At 43.0% G+C, this 19,927-nt stretch overlaps 1 long non-coding RNA gene across 1 annotated transcript in view; it reads right to left on the bottom strand.

Annotated features, from left to right (window-relative positions):
* LOC125081116 (uncharacterized) overlaps positions 1–13,916 on the bottom strand; it is a 126,827-nt gene extending 112,911 nt beyond the window's left edge. The window contains exon 1 of the long non-coding RNA XR_007121585.1: positions 13,682–13,916. This is a non-coding gene — a long non-coding RNA (uncharacterized LOC125081116). The remainder of the gene's footprint in view (positions 1–13,681) is intronic.
* Positions 13,917–19,927: the final 6,011 nt, after the last annotated feature.

Raw genomic sequence — 19,927 nt, 5'->3', positions numbered from 1 at the left:
GAAAATCCTTCTAATATGATGGTGCTGGATCTCATTTTCAGCCACTGACCTTCTCTCAGGGAGAAGGTCAAATGTGCACCACACTTAGTTAACTGACTGATTAGCTAGAAAGGCAAAAGTGGCATTTAATCAGAGAGGCGTGTCCAAAGAAGGAGCAATGTCCTTTTCCCTCCGACAGCCTAGATTCAGTCAATAATTAAATTCTTATTGAATGTGGACTATATTTAGAGTACTGAATTTGGTGTTGCTGGGTCTGAAAAAGAAGTAAAAGATGTTGCACTCTCCTTGAGCCTATGTACTAAAGGAGTAAGTTTAAGCCCACGTGTAGACAGCAAGTCAATTACAATAATATTTCAGAAAACTGTCATTATTAGGGAATGTCAGGTGCTACCCTAAATAAATTTTTGTATAATGTAAACTTTTTCATCCAATACCAAATTTTATTCTAACTTTTAAAAAAATGGAGGTTTTTGTTAAGTGTGTACATGACCCATTATTTTTTTTTTCAAGATTTTATTTATTTATTTCACAGAGAGAGATCACAAGTAGGCAGAGAGGCAGGCAGAGAGAGAGAGAGAGAGAGAGAGAGGAGGAAGCAGGTTCTCCACTGAGCAGAGAGCCCAATGCGGGACTCGATCCCAGGACCCTGAGATCATGACCTGAGCCGAAGGCAGCGGCTTAACCCACTGAGCCACCCAGGCGCCCCTACATGACCCATTATTAAGGAAATCTGAAAAGGCTTCTCTTCTCTATCAGTTAAACGCCTCTATTTTTAACTCCAAGACGATTTAAGTGCATCATTTGAGAAATATGAGTTCCAGACGAACCAGGTCTAGACTTTTCTTCTTAAGACTTATATCATAGCTTATATAAAATTCATGTTTCTTATCATAATAGAAGTTTACCATGTACTGGATACTGAGTCCCCAGCCTTCATTTTATAAATGCCAGACTCAGTTCCTGGAGGTGAAATGATTTGCTCACAGTCACTCAGCTAGTTATTTAACCAGTTACACGGTACACTTACTACTACCCAATTCTTCTAACTCCAAGAAATGTGTTCTGTTGTTGGAACTGCCCCGGGTTGCCCCTCAGGGCGCCTAGAAATGGGGTGAGTTGCCTGGGACTCGTCCTTCACACAGCCCATTCCCAAAGGCTGGCCCAGCTCAGGGTGCAGGCCATTGTGGTGTTCGGTAAGGCCTCTGAGTCTGATAGTGAAGAAACAATCATTTCCAGCCTCTCTGGCTCTGGGTCTTCTCAGGTTATAGATATTCAAAAGGGCGGGATCAGCTACAAGTCAGACCTGTGGGGTTAATTGACTTTGGGCAACCCAATTACCATAACAGAAACTCAACCTCTTTTCTGCACAGGGCAAATAGGAAATGCATGTGAGAAATATGAGTCAGACAGCAGTAGCTGCTTGCAAAACTGCCTGTGGGCTGGTAATAGAGTGTCCCTTAAAGCTCAGTCAAAATTGAAGAGCATTGAGAGAAACTCTCAAACCAAGTATCTCTAAATTTTAAATCCACACTTGATCAAACTTTTATCTGTTTTCCCCACAATCTCAGTTGAGATCCACAGAGGCCCTTTTCCAGTCCTCTGTGCTCTGGAAGCAGACTGTAAACTTCAGAGGAGTCTGGGGCAAGTTTCATTAGGTTTTATACCCATTTCCATGCACGATGCTATAAATATTGTTAACAATTACCACTGGCTATTATCTATAAAGTATTAAATTTCTCCTGTAAGTTGCAAATCACAATTTCTTCTAATTCAGCAGTAACTCCAGACCCCTGAGGAATTAGCCTAGAGGCACACCCTGCCGTGTCAGGGAGGGACACTGATACATCTCAGCAGGGAACTCAAAGGCCCTGGTGGGCATTAACACAGTCGGTGAGCACAGGCGAGGGTGGCCCTGGAAGCATTTCCCACCCCCCCACACCCCTGCCCCAGGATATAGAATGAAGGGCCAAAACCCTGCTCTGTGTGGGCATAGGTTGGATATTCCCTGAGAAAGCATATCCTAGAAGAAACAAGGGATTCTGTGGAACAGACCAGACTGAGTCCCGTTAGCAGTGTTTCTGTCTGAATGGGACTGATCTTTTTCTTTTTTTTTTTTTTAAGATTTTACTTATTTATTTGACACAGAGGGAGAAAGAGCACAGGCAGGGGGAGGAGCAGATGGAGAGGGAGAAGCAAGCTCCCCGCTGAGCAGAAAGGCTGATGTGGGGCTCCATCCCAGGACTCCAGGACCATGACTCAAGTTGAAGGCAGATGGTTAATCGACTAAGCCACCCAGGGGCCCCTGAATGGCGCTAATCTTCAAGTGAGTGCAGCCCGCTGGCCCTGATCAGTTCATTGCTCTGGGCACTATCTGGCCCCTGGGGCTCAGTCTGCCTCCAGGGCAGCCCCTCCTACGGAGGTCCATGCTGCTTTCTGTCCTCATGAGACAGAACCCAGGTGTCCTTGACCTCAGCCCAGTGTTCTTTCCACGCTGCCTCAATGCACCCTGCTGACAGTCACCATTCCCTCAGTGACCCAAACAAGAAGGGAATGCCATGACTCCTAGCATACAAATGCGTCTGTTCAACAACACACTTGTATCATAACCATGTTCTTCTGGCAAAAGACACTAGGGTTTCTTCAATGAATCTGGATCTTTTAAAATGTTATTTATTTCCCATGCCCTTCTAGTCCTATTTCCCTCAGGTCCCCTCCAATGATAAAGGCATGACCTTACGTGTTCCTCAACACTTCTGAGAAAAACAAAGAACAAACCCCCCAAATGACACCCTTGGAATTGCTCCTTCCTCTTGCATCCCAATGGAAAGAGCTAACCTCTCAAAGTCATAACTTCCCTTCTGACCCCACATACAGGGAGGAGATCGATCATGTGATTGCTTGGTTCCTAGCCTCATAAAGAGCAGGAGAGTCATGCCTGCTTTGGCTAAATGTTTCTTTTTCATCACAGACTTAGACTCTATCAAGTCACAAGGAGGAAGCCAGCTGGTATAATTTAGGTGATGATATCCACAGGGAGGGGAGGGCAGGTATGCAGGAAGCCCAGCATGTGCTCCCGTCCCAGCACTCCTGAGACCCAGATGTCCAGAAAGCCAGAGGGAGAACAGCAACTTCATCATTTACGATACAGTGGGTGGGCAAGTGATTCCAAGGTGGTACTCTCTGCTCACCTATTTCAATAGCTGTCTGAGTAACGTCTTGTGTTGAAGTTGAAAGTATAAGGCAATTAGTGGTATTTGAAAAATGATGGTGAAGACATTAGGCTGCTTTCACAAGCCATGGGTTCTCACACATTCTTTTTACACGTGTGAGATGAAGGTCACAGCTTAGATCAAGTTAGGATGCCTGCCATGGGAATTTTAGAACACCAGGGCCAGCTGTGAGTATAATTTGTCAGAAGACGTACATGGGCTCCTGTGAGAAAATTCCCGGGGGGTGGAGGGTTTCAGCAGGACAGAGGATTCAACCAGGTAGCCCCCAGGCCTCTCTCATGCAGAACCGGGGAGAGGGGAGGTCGGGTAAACAGCTGGGGCTACCTGGAGTTTCCAGAATGGCAAAGAAGAGGAAGAACAAACCAGGTCAGGGGTCAGGAGGAAAAACCAAGGGTGAAAAGCTGAGAACACCATCCATCAATGGTCCTTATCAAGGACAACAGGTACACAGAGTCTAGGGTTAGAATTCTGCTAGATAAGATTGAGAGCAGGATGGGACCAGGCGAAGAGATCATAATGGCCGCCCATGTAACTCTGGAGTATTGGTTGTTAGCAGTTGGAACCACTCAAAGAACCAGATACAGAACAGCTCAACAGCAGAACACTGAAAGATCTGTTCTATGTGGCAGCTGGTAATGACCTTCAAATGCCCTCTGACCTGATTTTTTTTTTTCCCTGCACATTCCAGCCAAGTGGAACTTCTCTAATCCTGAGGCAACGTTTCCAGCACTCCCTGTCCATGAATAGTTTCTGCCACAGCAGGACAGCAAGTGGTAGCAAAACTAGAAGAGAGGGGCGCCTGGGTGGCTCAGTGGGTTAAGCCTCTGCCTTCGGCTCAGGTCATGATCCCAGGGTCCTGGGATCGAGCCCCGCGTCAGGCTCTCTGCTCAGCAGGGAGTCTGCTTCCCCCTCTCTCTCTGCTTGCCTCTCTGCCTACTTGTAATCTCCATCTGTCAAATAAATAAATAAAATCTTTAAGAAAAAAAAAAACTAGAAGAGAAAATACAGGTGTACAGATGGCTGCAGAAGTTGATAGGTGATCAGGAAACAATGATGAGGATGTGGCCGCGATCCCCCCCAGCCCCAAAGATCAATAGCTACTAAGGAAAACCAAACAAACCTGAAAAGAACCAGGGACTGCATTCAGATGGGAATGAAAAATATGCGTGTGGGCCTGAGCACAGACACTCAGGTACCACAGCCCTGTGAAGGCCCAGAGGGACCTCCTTGCACTCCCACAATCCTGGGACACCCCCTCCCCTCCAGCTCCAGCACCCAATACAGTTGACCCTTGAACCCAGTGGAGGTTAGGGGCACTGATGCTTGGCACCATCAAAAAAAAATCTATATATGACTTTTGGTTCCCTTGAAACTTTATTATCAGTTTACTATCGACCAGAAGCCATAATGAAAACATAAACAGTCCATTAAGTCCGTATTTTATGTGTCGCATGTATTATATACAATATTTCTTATGATAAAGTAAGGTAGAGAAAAGAGCTATTTAAAAAATCCGAAGGGACAGGCTTTGGGAAGATGGCAGAGGAGTAGCAGACTGAAATGACATCAAATCCCAGAAGTTCAGCTAGATAGGTATCAAACCATTCCAAACACCTACAAACTCAACAGGAGATAGAAGAGAAGAAGAGCAGCAATTCTAGGAGCAGAAAATCGACACTTTCTGAAAGGTAGGATGTGCAGAGAAGTGAATCTGAAGCAACAAGGGGATAGACTGTGGGGAGAGGGGCCAGCTCCTGTCAAGTGGTGGAGCAGTAGAGCACAAAATCAGAAATTTTAGAAGTCTGCTCCACTGAAGAACATCGCCCCAGAGGCTAAGCAGGCATAGAACCCTCATGGGGACAGTGTGGTCTCGGGTCCCTCAGGGTCACAGAATGATTGGGGGTGTCTGAGTGTGGCAGAGCTGCCAGGTATCAGAGCAGGGAAGCCAACTACAGAGACAGAGCTGAGGAGTGAGCTTTCAGATCGAGGTTACCTTAAACTGTGATCCAAGGCATAGTCGGACCACTGCTCTTCAAGCAGGGACCCCACAAGTGGCAGATCCAGGGAGACTCACCTTCCTCCTCTGGAAGGAGCAGTGCAGCAGGAATCTGCTGGGTTTTGAGACTCCAAATGGGGCTGTGCACCAGAGATAGAAACAGTCGGTCACAGCCTGGGTGACTTTGGAGTGTAAGCTGGACACCAGGGAGATGGGGAGGGATTGACTGCTTATGTCTGAGGGCACACTGAGAGTAAGGCCTCAAGTTCTCATCTCCTCCAGGCCAGAGATTGGGAGGCTGCCATTTTCATTCCCATCCTCCAAAGCAGTACAGAAAGCATTCAGGGAACAAAAGCTCCGAGAGCGGAAGCAGTTTACTTAGCCTGGCCCCTGGCAAGGGCGGTGCAATTCCATCTTGGGCAAAGACATTTGAGAATCACCACAACAGGCCCCTCCTGCAGAAGATTAGCAAGAACATCCAGCCAGGACCAAGCTAACCCATCAAGGAGAATAGCAGAATTCCAGAGTTAGGGGAAAGCAACACATAGAATTCATGGCTTTTCTCCCATGAACCTTTAGTCTTGCAAAGTTAAATTTTTTTTAATATTATTTTTTTCTTATGGTATTTTTTTTTTAGCTTTTCCTCTTTCCTATTTTAATGTTTTTTAACTAGGTTACCTTAATACCTTTCTAAAAAAAATCTTTTAAACCTTCATTGTTATAGTCCTATTTTATCCCTTCATTGTATTTAACCTTATTTTTTGTATACATACAGGGTCTTTTTTTCTAAAAAATTTTGGGATAAAATTTCTACTAATAGATCAAAATATACCCTAATCTAGCACATGGCTTTGTTCTAGTCTCCAGCCTGAGCACATTCCCTCCTCTTTTTTTTTTCTTTTTCCAACCAATTTACCAATTCCTTTTTTAGAATTTCTTTTACTTTTCATCTTTACAATAATATTCCATCACTTCATCTTGTTTACCCTTATTTTTGTATATGTATGTTTTTCTTTCTTAAATTTTGGGAGGTAGTTTCTTCTAGGAGACCAAAATAGACCCCAAATCAAGTGGGTGGCTTGGTTCTATTCACCAATCTAATACACACACACACACACACACACACACACACATATATATACACACACAGATATATATAGATAGATATAAATAGATATATATATGTTTATATACATCTATATACATATATCTATATATATATATGTTTGTTTTTTTTTTCTTTTTTTCCCCCTTTTTTCTCCCCTCAGTTTTGGATCTCTTCTGATTTGGTTAGCATACATTTTTCTGTGGTCTTTGTCACCCTTTCAGTATTTTATTCTCTTGTTCATATATTCTTATCTGGATAAAATGACAAGGTGGAAAAACTCACCACAAAAAAAAAAAAAACAAAAAACAAGAGGCAGTACCGATGGCTAGGGACCTAATCAATACAGACACTTGTAATATGTCGATACTAAAGTTCAGAATGACCATTCCTAGAGACGTGCTAGCCAGGCTCGAAAAAGGCATGGAAGATATTAGAGAAAAACTTTCTGGAGAAAGAAAATCCCTTTTTGGAGAAATAAAAGAACTAAAATCTATGAAACAATATTAGAATAATTGAGATTCCAGAAGAAGAAGAAAGTGGGAGAGGGGCAGAAGGTATACTGGAGTGAATTATAGTAGAGAATTTCCCTAATATGGCAAAGGGAACAAGCATCAAAATCCAGGAGACACAGAGAACCCCCCTCAAAATCAATAAAAATAGGTCCACATCCTGTCATCTAAGAGTAAAACTTACAAGTTTTAGTAACAAAGAGGAAATCCTGAAAGCAGCTCAAGACAAGAAGTCTATAACGTACAATGGTAGAAATGGTAGAAATATTAGATTGGCAGACTTATCCATAGAGACCTGGAAGGCCAGAAAGAACTGACATGATATATTCAGAGCACTAAATGAGAAAAATATGCAGTCAAGAATACTATATCAGTGATATATCAGTGATATAAAATACTATATCAGTGATAGCTAGGCTATCATTGAAAATGATAGGAAATTGATTTTGATTTTGAAAATAACTGCAAACACCAAACCAGCCCTACAGAAAATATTGAAAGGGGTCCTCTAAGCAAAGAGAGAGCCTAAAAGTAGTAGACCAGAAAGGAACAGAGACAATATACAGTGACAGTCACCTTACAGGCAATACAATGGCACTAAATTCGTATCTTTCAATAGTTACTCTGAATGTAAATGGGCTGAATGCCCCCAATCAAAAGACACAGGATATCAGAATGGATAAAAAACCAAAACCTATGAAATGCTGTCTATAAGAAACTCATTTTAGACCCAAAGACACCTCCAGATTTAAAGTGAGGGGGATGGAAAACAATTTACCATACTAATGGACATCAAGAGAAAGCTGGGGTGGCAATCCCTATATCAGATAAATTAAATTAGATTTTAAGCCAATGACTATAATAAGAAATGAGGAAAGACACTATATCACACTTAAAGGGTCTGTTCAACAAGAAGATTTAACAATTTTATTTTATTTTATTTTTAAAGATTTTATTTATTTATCTGACAAACAGAGATTACAAGTAGGCAGAGAGGCAGGCAGAGAGAGAAAGAAGGAAGGAAGCTCCCTACTGAGCAGAGAGCCTGATGTGGGACTTGATCCCAGGACCCTGGGATCATGACCTGAGCCAAAGGCAGAGGCTTTAACCCACTGAGCCACCCAGGAGCCCCAGATTTAACCATTTTAAATATCTATGCCCCTAACATGGGAGCAGCCAACTATATAAACCATTTAATAACAAAATTAAAGAAACATATTGACAATAATACAATAATAGTAAGGGACTTTAACACCCCCTCAATGAAATGGACAGATCATCCAAGCAAAAGATCAACAAGGAAATAAAGGCCTGAAATGACACACTGAACCAGATGAACATCAAAGATGTATTCAGAACATCCCATCCCAAAGCAACAGAATACACATTCTTCTCTAGTGCATCTAGTGCACATTCTCCAGAATAGATCACATCCCGGGTCACAAATCAAGTCTTAACCGGTACCAAAAGATTGGGATCATTCCCTGCATATTTTCAGACCACAATACTCTGAAGCTAGGACTCAATCACAAGAGAAAAGTTGGAAAGAACTCCAATACATGGAGGCTAAAGAGCATCCTACTAAAGAATGAATGGGTCAACCAGGAAATTAAAGAAGAATTGAAAAAATTTATGGAAACAAATGAAATGAAAACACAACTGTTCAAAATCTGTGGGACACAGAAAAGGCAGTCATGAGAGGAAAGTAGATAGCGATAAAAGCCTTTTCCAAGAAACAAGAAAGGTCTCAAGTACACAACCTAACCCTACACCTAAAGGAGTTGGAGAAAGAACAGCAAAGGAAGCCTAAACCCAGCCCAAGAAGAGAAATAATAAAGATCAGAGCAGAAATCAATGAAATAGAAACCAAAAGAACAGGAGAACAGATCAATGAAACTAGGATCTGGTTTTTGAAAGAATTAATAAGATTGATAAACCCCTGGCCAGATTTATCAAAAAGAAAAGAGAAAGGATCCAAATAAATAAAATCTTGAATGAAAGAGAAGAGATCACAACCAACACCAAAGAAATATAAACAATTATAAGAACATATTATGAATAACTTTATGCCAACAAATTTGACAATCTGGAAGAAATGGATGCATTCCTAGAGATGTACAAACTTCCAAAACTGAACCGGGAAAAAATACAAAACCTGAACAGACCCATAACCAATAAGGATATTGAAATGGTCATCAAAAATTTACCAACAAACAAGAGCCCAGGGCCAGACAGTTTCCGAGGGGAATTCTACCAAACATTTAAAGAAGAATTAATACCTATTCTCCTGAAACTGTTTGCAAAAATAGAAATGGAAGGAAAACTTCCAAACTCATTTTATGAGGCCAGCATTACTGTGATCCCAAAACCAAAGACCCCACCAAAAAGAATTACAGACCAATATCCTTGATGAACACAGATACAAAAATTTTCATCAAAATACTAGCCAATGGGATCCAATAGTACATTAAAAGGATTATTCTCCACAACCAAGTGGGATTTATTCCTGGGCTGCAAGGTTGGTTCAACATCTGCAAATCAGTGTGATATGATACATTAATAAAAGAAAGAATGAGAACCATATGATACTCTCAATAGATGCTGAAAAGCATTTGACAGAGTACAGTATCCTTTCTTGATCAAAACTCTTCAAAGTGTAGGGATGGAGCGTACATACCTCAATATCATCAAAGCCATCTATGAAAAACCCACAGTGTATATCACCTCAATGGGGAAAAACTAAGAGCTTTTCCCCTAAGGCCAGGGACACAGCAGAGATGTCCACTATCACCACTGCTATTCAACATAGTACTAGAAGTCCTAGTCCCAGCATCAGACAACAAAAAGAAATAAAGGCATCTGAACTGGCAAAGAAGTCAAACTCTTACTCTTTGTAGATGATGTGATACTTTATGTGGGAAAACCCAAAAAACTCTACTCCAAAACTGCTAGAACTCATATAGGAATTCATAAGTGTCAGGATATAAAATCAATGCACAGAAATCAGTTGCATTTCTATACACCAACAGCAAGACAGAAGAAAGAGAAATTAAGGAATCAATCCCATTTATAATTGCACTCAAAATGATAAGATACCTAGGAATAAACCTAACCAAAGAAGCAAAGGTACTCAGAAAACTATAAAGTACTCATGAAAGAAAAAGACACAAAGAAATGGAAAAACCTTCCATGCTCATGGATTAGAAGAACAAATATTGTGAAAATGTCTATACTACCTAAAGCAATCCACACATTTAATGCAATCCCTATCAAAATACCATCAACTTTTTTCAAAGAAATGGAACAAATAATACTAAAATTTATATGGAACCAGAAAAGACCCTGAATAGCCAGAGGAATGTTGAAAAAGAAAGCCAAAGTTGGTGGCATCACAATTCTGTACTTCAAGCTCTATTACAAAGCTGTCATCATCAGGACAGTATGGTATGCACAAAAACAGACACACAGATCAGTGGAATAGAATAGAGAGCCCAGAAATGAACCCTCAAATCTATGGTCAACTAATCTTTGACAAAACAGGAAAGAATGTCCAATGGAAAAAAGACAGTCTCTTCAAGAAATGGTGTTGGGAAAAATTGGACAGGCACATGCAGAAGAATGAAATTGGACCATTTCCTTACACCATGCACAAAAATAGACTCAAAATGGATGAAAGACCTCAATGTGAGTCAGGAATCCATCAAAATCCTTGAGGAGAACACAGGCAGGAACCTCTGTGACCTTGGCTTCAGCAACTTCTTGCTGGACATGTCTCCAAAGGCAAGGGAAACAAAGACAAAAATGAACTATTGGGACTTTATCAAGATCAAAAGCTTTTGCACAGTCAAGAAAACCAAAAGACAACTGGCAGAATGGGAGAAGATATTTGCAAATGACATTATCAGATAAAGGGCTAATATCCAAAATCTCTAAAGAACTTATCAAACTCAATACCCAAAGAACAAATAATCCAATCAAGAAGTGGGCAGAAGACATGAACAGACATTTCTGCAAAGAAGACATCCAGATGGCCAACAGACACATGAAAAAGAGCTCCACATCACTCGGCATCAGGGAAATAAAATCAAAACCACAATGAGATACCACCTCACGCCAGTCAGAATGGCTAAAATTACCAAGTCAGGAAATGACAAATGTTGGCGAGGATGCGGAGAAAGGGGAACACTCCTACACTGTTGGTGGGAATGCAAGCTGGGGCAGCCACTCTGGAAAACAGCATAGACATTTCTCAGAAAGTTGAAAATAGAAGCTACCCTATGACCCAGCAATCGCACTACTGGGTATTTACCCTAAAGATACAAATGTAGTGATCCAAAGAGGCACGTGCACCTGAATGTTTATAGTAGCAATTTCTGCAACAGCCCAACTATGGAAAGAACCTAAACGTCCATCAACAGATGTATGGATAAAGACGATGTGGTGTGTGTGTGTGTATACACACACACACACACACACACACACAATGGAATACAATGCAGCCATCGAAAGAAATGAAATCTTGCCATTTGCAACAACATGGAGGGAACTAGAGGGTATTGTGTGGAGAAAAATAAGTCAATCAGAGAAAGATAATTATCATATGATCTCCCTGATATAAGGAATTTGAGAGGCAGAGTCGGGGGTTTGGGGGGTAGGGAAGGAAAAAATGAAACAAGATGGGATCGGGAGGGAGACAAACCATAAGAGTCTCTTAATCTCACAAAACAAACTGAGGGTTGCTGTGGGGAAAGGGGGTAGGGAGAGGGTGGTTGGGTTATGGACATTGGAGAGGGTATGTGATATGATGAGTGCTGTGAAGTGTGTAAGCCTGACAATTCACAGACCTGTACCCTGGGGCAAATAATACATTGTATGTTAATAAAAATAATTAATTAAAAAAAAGAAAAAAGAAAATCCTAAGACAGAGAAGATATGTGTGCAGTGCTGTGTTGTATTTATGGAAAACATCCTCGTAGAAGGGGACTGGTGCAGTTCAAACTTGCATGGTTCGGGGTACACTCTCCCTCGGCTGCCCGGGGTCTTGGCTCATAGATGTGACATGGAGCTACTCTCCCACCACAAATCACTCAGCGGGTTCTCTCGACCTACACCACAGAGTCCAGCAGACTTGGGCTCCTGCCCCCCTACCTGGGCCATTCCCACCTCTTCCTGGTCACTTCCTGGCACTGCAGCCACATGGACCCCCCTTCCTGGGCCCCCACAAACAAGATTCGCCCCTGTCACAGGCCCTCTGTGCAGGCTGCCCCACCAAGGGAAGGTCCTCTCACCAGTTTCTTGGGTGGCCCCTTCAGCCTCCATCTCTGGGGTCTGGCTCAGCGGTGGCCCTTGACCTGTGTTCACCTTCCCCCACTGAGTCCGTATTACATTCGCCCACCTTCCCATAAGGTCTATTTATATTTTATGATCTCTTCTGAGGGTGTGCACCTTCATGTCGGCTCATGATATCGCTAGAACCCGGTGTGGGGTCTTGTGCATAACAGGTACTCAGATAAATTTGTGTATGTGAATGGATAAATGGAAGAATTCTCAGGAGGTGGGGGACAGGACGGAAAGAGGACCAGCATGTCTCTGCTTTGTTCAGGGGATTCTGAACCATCACCCCTTCATTTTTCATCCCCTCAGGCCATCCCTCCTTCACCTCCCCCCGCAACCCCAACCCTTGACTCGACACCCTTTTCCTAGTATCTGAGATGATGGAGTTACCAAGAGGTCACAGACAGCCACACAGCCTTGGCACATACATGGAGCAGTTCCGAGGTGCTGGGCTAGAGAGGGATTGGCAAGTGCTCTCCGATCCAAAAATATCTCTTCCATCTTCTTGCCATGTTGTCTTTTTTTTTTTTAATTGAAATGTAATTGACGTCACATTGTCTGAAATCCTTCCATTAGCATCACAGTCCCACTTTTCACCTTTTAGCTAAGACATTGCCTCCTGAGTCTTCCTTTTTCCAAATGAGAATGGCTCCAGGCAGGGCAACACAAAAGGGTGTCACCACCTCCTTACCATTCATGTCACAGAACCTTGTCTAGAGCTGCCCATCCCGCCTGCTCCCGCCAAGGAATGAAGCAGAGTCAGGTGGCTCTCCTTTGCCTGACTTTAAAAAAAAAACAAAACAGTCCCAAGAGACCTCCACCTCTGCCCTAACAACAAGCCTGATAAACACGGTACAAAATGATTGTTTACAAAGAAAACATTTGAAGCAAGTGGAGAATGGACTCCAACTGAAGCCCGGGAAAGCCCAGCACCAGCCTAACTACAGGTCAGACTGATGGGCCTCCCCATGGTGAGGCCCCCTCGAAAGCAGTTAACTGGCTGTGAGAGTGGAGCCTCCTCGAACTTCTCCTGGAGACCTCCTCCTCCACAAGGGTAAGAAGGACAGCACTGGACCAGATAACAGCCCTGAACCTGCCCAACCTGCCTCACAAGGTCATTATGAAGATAGACTATGATAAAGGCTGTAATCTGTCCTGAGTTGTATAAATGTAAGCATTGACATTGACTTGAGCAGCTCTGCCCCCTGGGGCTGTTCCTTCCTCTCTCAAATTACTTTGAAGCGTTTCCAACAAGGAAAAAAACAACAACAACACACAAAACCTCGACCCAGATGGACACTACTCTTGCAATCAGCACGGGGTAGACTGGCCCGTTAGGTTTGTGACCATCAGTGTTTGTACGCGGATTTGAAAATCACTCTTTGGAAGAGGTAACGCTTTTCCCCCTCCTGCTCTTGGGCTTCTCATTTCTCCTTCACCCCACCACCGCCCCCTCTCCCGTTCTCTCTCCTCTCTGGTGGGTTCCAGAGTCAGCCCCACTGACCTGAAGAAGCATCAGTCTTGAGCATGAAGCCAGTTCCCATCCAGGCCGACCTCCCAGCACCTCCCCATGCCCTGGGGCACTGGGCTTCTGCCAGCACCTCTAGGAGTTCTTACTGCCATCTTCGGCAAGCCCAGGCTTGTGCGAACCAGCCAGCCCTTCCACACAGGTTTTTTTCAGTCTGTGATACAAACGAGCCCTTAAAGTGCATCAAGCCTAGCTTTCATTTACGCCTGAAGTTTTTTGTTCTTGCTTTTCTTGCTTTATCAGGCTTGGTTTTCAAGCCACTAAAAAACACGAAGCTTTCTTTCGTAGTGAAGCTCTGTGAGAGTTTATTTTATTTAATTTTTGTAGCCTATGGATTCTCTCCCACAGCCTTGATGAAATCCGAGTCCTGGAGATGGACTGCATTCACCGTTACTTTAAGCAGCATCACCTGCACAGATCACTGATGAGAAACAGTTAACTCTGAATTAAAAAATACAAAGTCATAAAACGAAGGCAGGGACTGGCTCTTCTGACGTGCCCATTTTACAGATGAGGAAGGTGAAGTGTGAAGATTGCTCCAGTGATTTGCCCACGGGCTCGCCGCTATAGAAGACTGGCAGAGATGGTTCTAGGACCATGACCTGTGCCTCTGGCCCCGTGTTGTTTCTACTGTGTGAGGTGACAGGCTGCTTCTGCAGGGAGGGCCAAGGTGACTGCTGCACAACTAGCATATCACTCTGGATCAAGTTCAGTTGTCAAATAACAGAAAATAAGTGCAAGACAGTAAATCTATATACTTCAAAAAAAGAAGAGCAAAAGGTTCAAAGTCCAAGATTGGTATGGAGGCTCCATAATGTTCTTAGACAAACTGGGGCTCTGTCCAGCTCTCCTGTCCACCTTCTTCAGAGTGTGTTCATAGTCCTTTTGCTGTCAGAATGGCTGCCAGCTTTCCAGCCATCATATCCATGCTTCAGCCAGGAAGAGAGGGAGCAACAAAGGGAAACTGATGCTCATGCTAATGGAGCACAGTCGGAGAAAGGCAGGAAGGGGCAAGGGCTGAACCTGCTCCACACGGCCCCCCCACAAGATGAAAGCACCCTTAAAAGGCAAAAGAGGAAAAAGATCCCATCCTGTTATTCTATACGACCCTGAAAGGAGCCCTCCACACTTTCCCACGTGAACAACATCTGGGAGGTAGATGAGCATCTGGACAAAAACCTGACTGGGTTAAAACAGCCCTCCAACAAGCCTGTAGAACCCCCTCGACTTAGAAACTCCAATGGCAACCCTCTCGGGTCCCCTCCCCCTTCAGGAGCTTTGTACAGTCACTCAGTGAGCTTTGCTTAGCTGCCAGTCAGTCTTCATCTGGTCTCCCTCTTCATTCTTCCCAGAGATGTGACCAAATGTCATGGGCACTAAAGGATGAGAAATCCTGCAACAGTGTTGGCTGAGTTAGTCCACTTTAAAGCACTCTCCAAAAACGTCCGTTCCATGCCTTCTGTTTGCCCTTAATTGACTAGTTCTGTGCCATATGACTATTTCTAGCTTCAGACAAGGTAGACAAATTATGGCCTTGGATAAAACTGAGGCTCTGTAAGGAAGGGGAAACCATCTTTAAGAGGCAACCAGCAGTCTCCCTGAACTGGGACAGTTGGCTTTAGGTGCCAGAAGGGATCAATCCGATTCTCTCACCTGGGAAGAAATGTGGAGGAAGGAGCCAAAACCAGTGGAAAACTTCCAGGCCTTGTTTTACTTAATCTCTTGGCAGCCTTTCAAAGACTTACTCACTCCTTGTTAAGCCCCTATTTTTCCTTTGGTTTCCAGGAAATCAGGTTTCCTCCTCTGACACTGGCCATTTCTTCTTGGTGTCCTTGGCTAGATCTTTTCGCTTCCTGACCTCTGATACTGGAGACACCCAGGGTTCAGACCTTAGATGGCTTCTCCATCTAGTCTTCTTTTTGGAGGTCTCTTCCAGCCCCTGATTATATTCTCTTGATATGCCAAAGACTCCCTGATTCTTATTTCTAACCCTATCCTCGACCTTCTAGTCTCATCTTTCTGGTGGCCTGAAATCTCCACTTAGACGCTAGTAGGCTTCTCAATACTAATAGGCCCAAAGCCAAATTGTGTATTCAGCTCCCCAAACTGATGTCTTCCCCAGTGTTCTCCACCTCTGTAACAACAATACCATTTACATGTGCATGCTGAAACCTCAGAGTCACCCTTTTGCCCCCAACACCAGACCTTCAAAGTCCATCCAGAATCTGACCAACTCTCACCAAGTTCAGTGCTGCATTGCTGGTCCAAGATCCTATCCCATCATCTCTGGCCAGGTCTATGCAATTGCCACTCAACTGGTTTCCTTGTGTGATGGTTAATTTTATGTGTCCTCTTGACTGGGCTATGGGGCCCAGGTATTTGGTTAAACATTTTTCTAGGTTTGTCTGTGACAGTAATTCTGGATGAGATTTATATTTAAATCATAAACTGAATACAGCACATTTTTCTCCACAGTGTGGGTGGGCCTCATCCAATCCATTGGAGGCCAGAATAGAAGAAAAGAAGCTGAGCAAGGGAGAGTTCACTCTCTCTGCCTGACTGCCACTGAGCAGGTCTTTGGTCTTCTCTTGACCGTGGACTTGGACTTGGGGCTTCTGGCCTGAGACAATAGATTGGGGGCTTCTCAACTTCCATAACTGTGTGTGAGCCAAGTCCTTAAATAAATACATAAATGAATAAATAAGTAAATTACAAATAAATAAATAAATTCTATTTTTTCTGTTTCTCTGAAGAACCAGACTAACACACCTTGCTTCCATCCTGCCTCTTCTGTAGTCTGTTCTAAACACAGCAGCCAGAGTGAGACTTGCTAAATAACAAAAATTCAACTGAGTAGATTTTAAAGATCTAATTGGCTTTATTAATTGGTTCATATTTCGAGTAGCACCTCACCTAGCAAGTAGAGGGGAGCTCCATCAAGCTGCAGGAAAGGGAAAGGTGTTTAAAGGTAGAAAGGGAGTGGGAAAAAGGAAATGATTAGCAAGGAATCCACTGTTTTAGGTATGGTTGCCCTTCTAAGGGGGATGGAAGGGTTCCAGCAGGAAACTTCCTAGTGCTGAGCAGGAAATCCCCAGGTTGACTGGTTAGATGTTACATTCCTGAGAAACTGAAACTGCAGTTAGATTTGGGATTAAGTCTTGGTTTACTGACTTGGGGCCTAACCTAAGTGACACCGTTTTTGGGCCTGTGGTTTTCCTCTTAACAGCCTTAATGTCAATCAGGTTATGCCCTTTTGCTCAATACTAGCCAATGGCTTATGGGATCTTCATTATCGTCTCTAACCATATTTTGGTTCTTCCCCTCACTACTACTTCTCCAGCCTCACCTGTCCTGATTGCTGTTTCTTATACACACCAAGCATATTCCTGCTGAAAAGTGTTTGCACCTGCTCCGATATGTTTCTGCTCTGTGTTTATGCATCTCTGCTCCAATATGTTTCTTCCACCTGCTGGCCTGATTCTTATGCTTCATCCTCTTACTCTGCCTCATTTTATTTTCATAGCATCTATCGCTACCTAATACTATGGTACATATTGATTTACTTACTTGGTATTTCTTTTCTTTCTTCCTCCCGCCCTTCTCCCTCCTTGCCTTCCTTTCTCTTCCTTCCTCCCTCCTCTCCTCTCTCATTCTTTTCCTTCCTTCCTTCCTTTCTTTTTCTTTCTTTCCTTCCCTCTCTCTCTTTTTCTCTTTCTTTCTTTCCTTCTCTTCTCCATGAGAATGTATACTATGTGTAAGTAGCAATTTGGTTTTGTTCAACACTGCTTTATCCCCTGTGCCTTGTTACACAGTAGGTTGTAATGAATGGAATATATGTGTCCCCCACCCCTCCAAGGTCATATGCTGAAGCCATAATGTCTAATGTAATGAATGGTTAGGAGGTGGAATCTTCAGTATTACGAGTGTGGCACTCCCATGAATGGGATTAGTGCTCTTGTAAAAGGGAGAGACCCAGAGCTGTCTCTCATCCTTTCTGCCATCCACGGATACAAGAGGATGGCTGTCTGTGAACCAGGAAGCAGGCTTTCATCAAAACCCAACCCTGTTAGCACTCTGATCTTAGACTCCTACTCTCCAGAACTGTGAGAAATAAATGTTTATTCTTTAAGCCATCCAGGCTCTGGCAATTTGTTACAACAGCCTAAACTCACTAAGACATTGGCGCTCGGTGAAGATTCCTGGAATGAGTGAGTGAGTTTATACTAGGAAAAAAAAAAAAAAACTGTTCAGGAGACACTAATAATAATATGGCTTTTGAGTCTTTCTTAGGGAGACTTATCTAGGGCTTTAGAACATCATTCTTTAACCTACACAGAAATCCCAAGAGACAGGTGAATCAAGTAGACAAAAATCCTTTGACGAAAGATATAATGTGCCCTATTTACATTAATACTAATTCCTTCCATCTTATAATAAGCATTGCTGCCTTTCGACAATATAATCCCTAAGCTGCAGGTGCTGGAAATTCTGGAAAGTAGAATGCAAAGGTGTTGCTTAATCCTTCCAGTGGCATTGAAAGCATAACCCAAGTATAAGCCCAAGAAACTTGATGGAGGGTTATGTTCAAATCCATTGAGGCTGTTGCTGATCTTCAATTTTAGGAACTGACCTGGTTCCTAATGTCAAACTGTCTCTAGCAGAAAGGATAAGGATACCACCGGGCTTCTGATTAAGCTGCTTCTTGAACGGAGATTTAGGGTAATTGTAAGAAGGGTACATATATAGAGTAGGAATTGGTCTTCATGTGGCAATTAGCCTGATGTGGCATGTGCAGAGCAAGCAGCCTGATGGTCATTGTTCTAGAAATGTCAATAAACCACAGGAAGTCAGGATCTGAATCACCGTGAAAAGCATACCCAAGCACGAGCAGAAAAGTGCTAGGGAAAAAAAAAGTCACAAAAGATTCATTGTTGTCAGAGCAATAAGGAGTGCTCTCTTTTAAAGGCTAGTTCACATTTCTCAGAATGGCATTTATAAACATGAGAAGAAAGCACTAGAAGAAATAATAAATGACTTTTTTTTTACTATTATCTTAGGGTGAGGAATGCTCTTCTTAGAAAGATACAAATCCCAGAATCTACAAAGGAAAATAATGACAAGTTAATTATGTAAAAAATACTATAAGAAGAAAACTTGTTAAAAGGTAGAATGCAAATCACAAACTGAGAAAAAACTTTTGTCCAACCTATGATCAAACATGAATTTTCTTAGTGTATAATACATACCTACTAATTAATTAATAGATAAAGAGAACAGCCCATAGAAAAACAGACCAAGGACAAAAAAATTAAACCTAATAAACCATAATTATTTTTAATGAGCAAGCTCAACTCACAGGTGTATAAACAAAATCTAATTTTTATTTTTCCAACAGCTGTGAATTGTACTGTCTTGATCACCTCCCCCTTGCCTTGTCTGTCACCCTACCTGTTTGTAGTTGGGGTAACTTAGTACTATCTCAATTTAAATCCACAATTTCTCTGGCATTAAAACAATCTCATTTGAGTTCTTATATTTTGGTCATGTTCATTTAACAAACTTCAATCTCCTATGCAATGAAAATCTTGAGTGTCTTGTTCAACCTACCCCTCCCACTGGCGGGCAGGCTGAGTGGAGGCTGGGAAGGGAGGAGGGTGTGACCTGCTCTCTCCCACACCATGCTCCCTGACTTCTGCTCTGTGACTGGATGGAGGCAGACAGGAATGCTTCTGCCCAGGGAAGGGTTGTCCCTTCCTCTGGATAGCTACTGCCTACCACTGATTGGCTTTGTTTCCATAAAAGGGGAAGATGGCTGGAGCTGGACCTCAAGGGGACAATCATTTAATTCTTCCAAGGAGACCCCTGTCAGGGGCCTCCTCTAAGAGTCAGGGCTCTGGGAGGTCTAGGGAAGGCCTGACCTCTTTCTCACGTACACACCCTCACATCACCCTTGAACGAGGACTTTGCGTGCCTCCATTTTAACCTCAGGCTTTCTAGTTTGGTTCTCTCTAGCTTGTCTCTCAGCTCTGGAGGAAGACCCCACCAGTATAATGTCGCCTGGTTGGAAGAGAAACTACCCCCTCAAGCAGTAAGGACTGCCCTGAGCCTATGTGATTGACTCCAAGACAATGATGGCTTTGACGTTCACCACTCACCTGCATGGACCCATTGGACTTTGTTACATATTTTCCTTATATAGATCTCGAAGTATTTGCCTCACTC

Source organism: Lutra lutra, chromosome 11, assembly GCF_902655055.1.
Source record: "Lutra lutra chromosome 11, mLutLut1.2, whole genome shotgun sequence".
Classification (NCBI taxonomy): Eukaryota; Metazoa; Chordata; class Mammalia; order Carnivora; family Mustelidae; genus Lutra; species Lutra lutra.
This window is presented reverse-complemented; position numbering and strand designations above follow the sequence as displayed.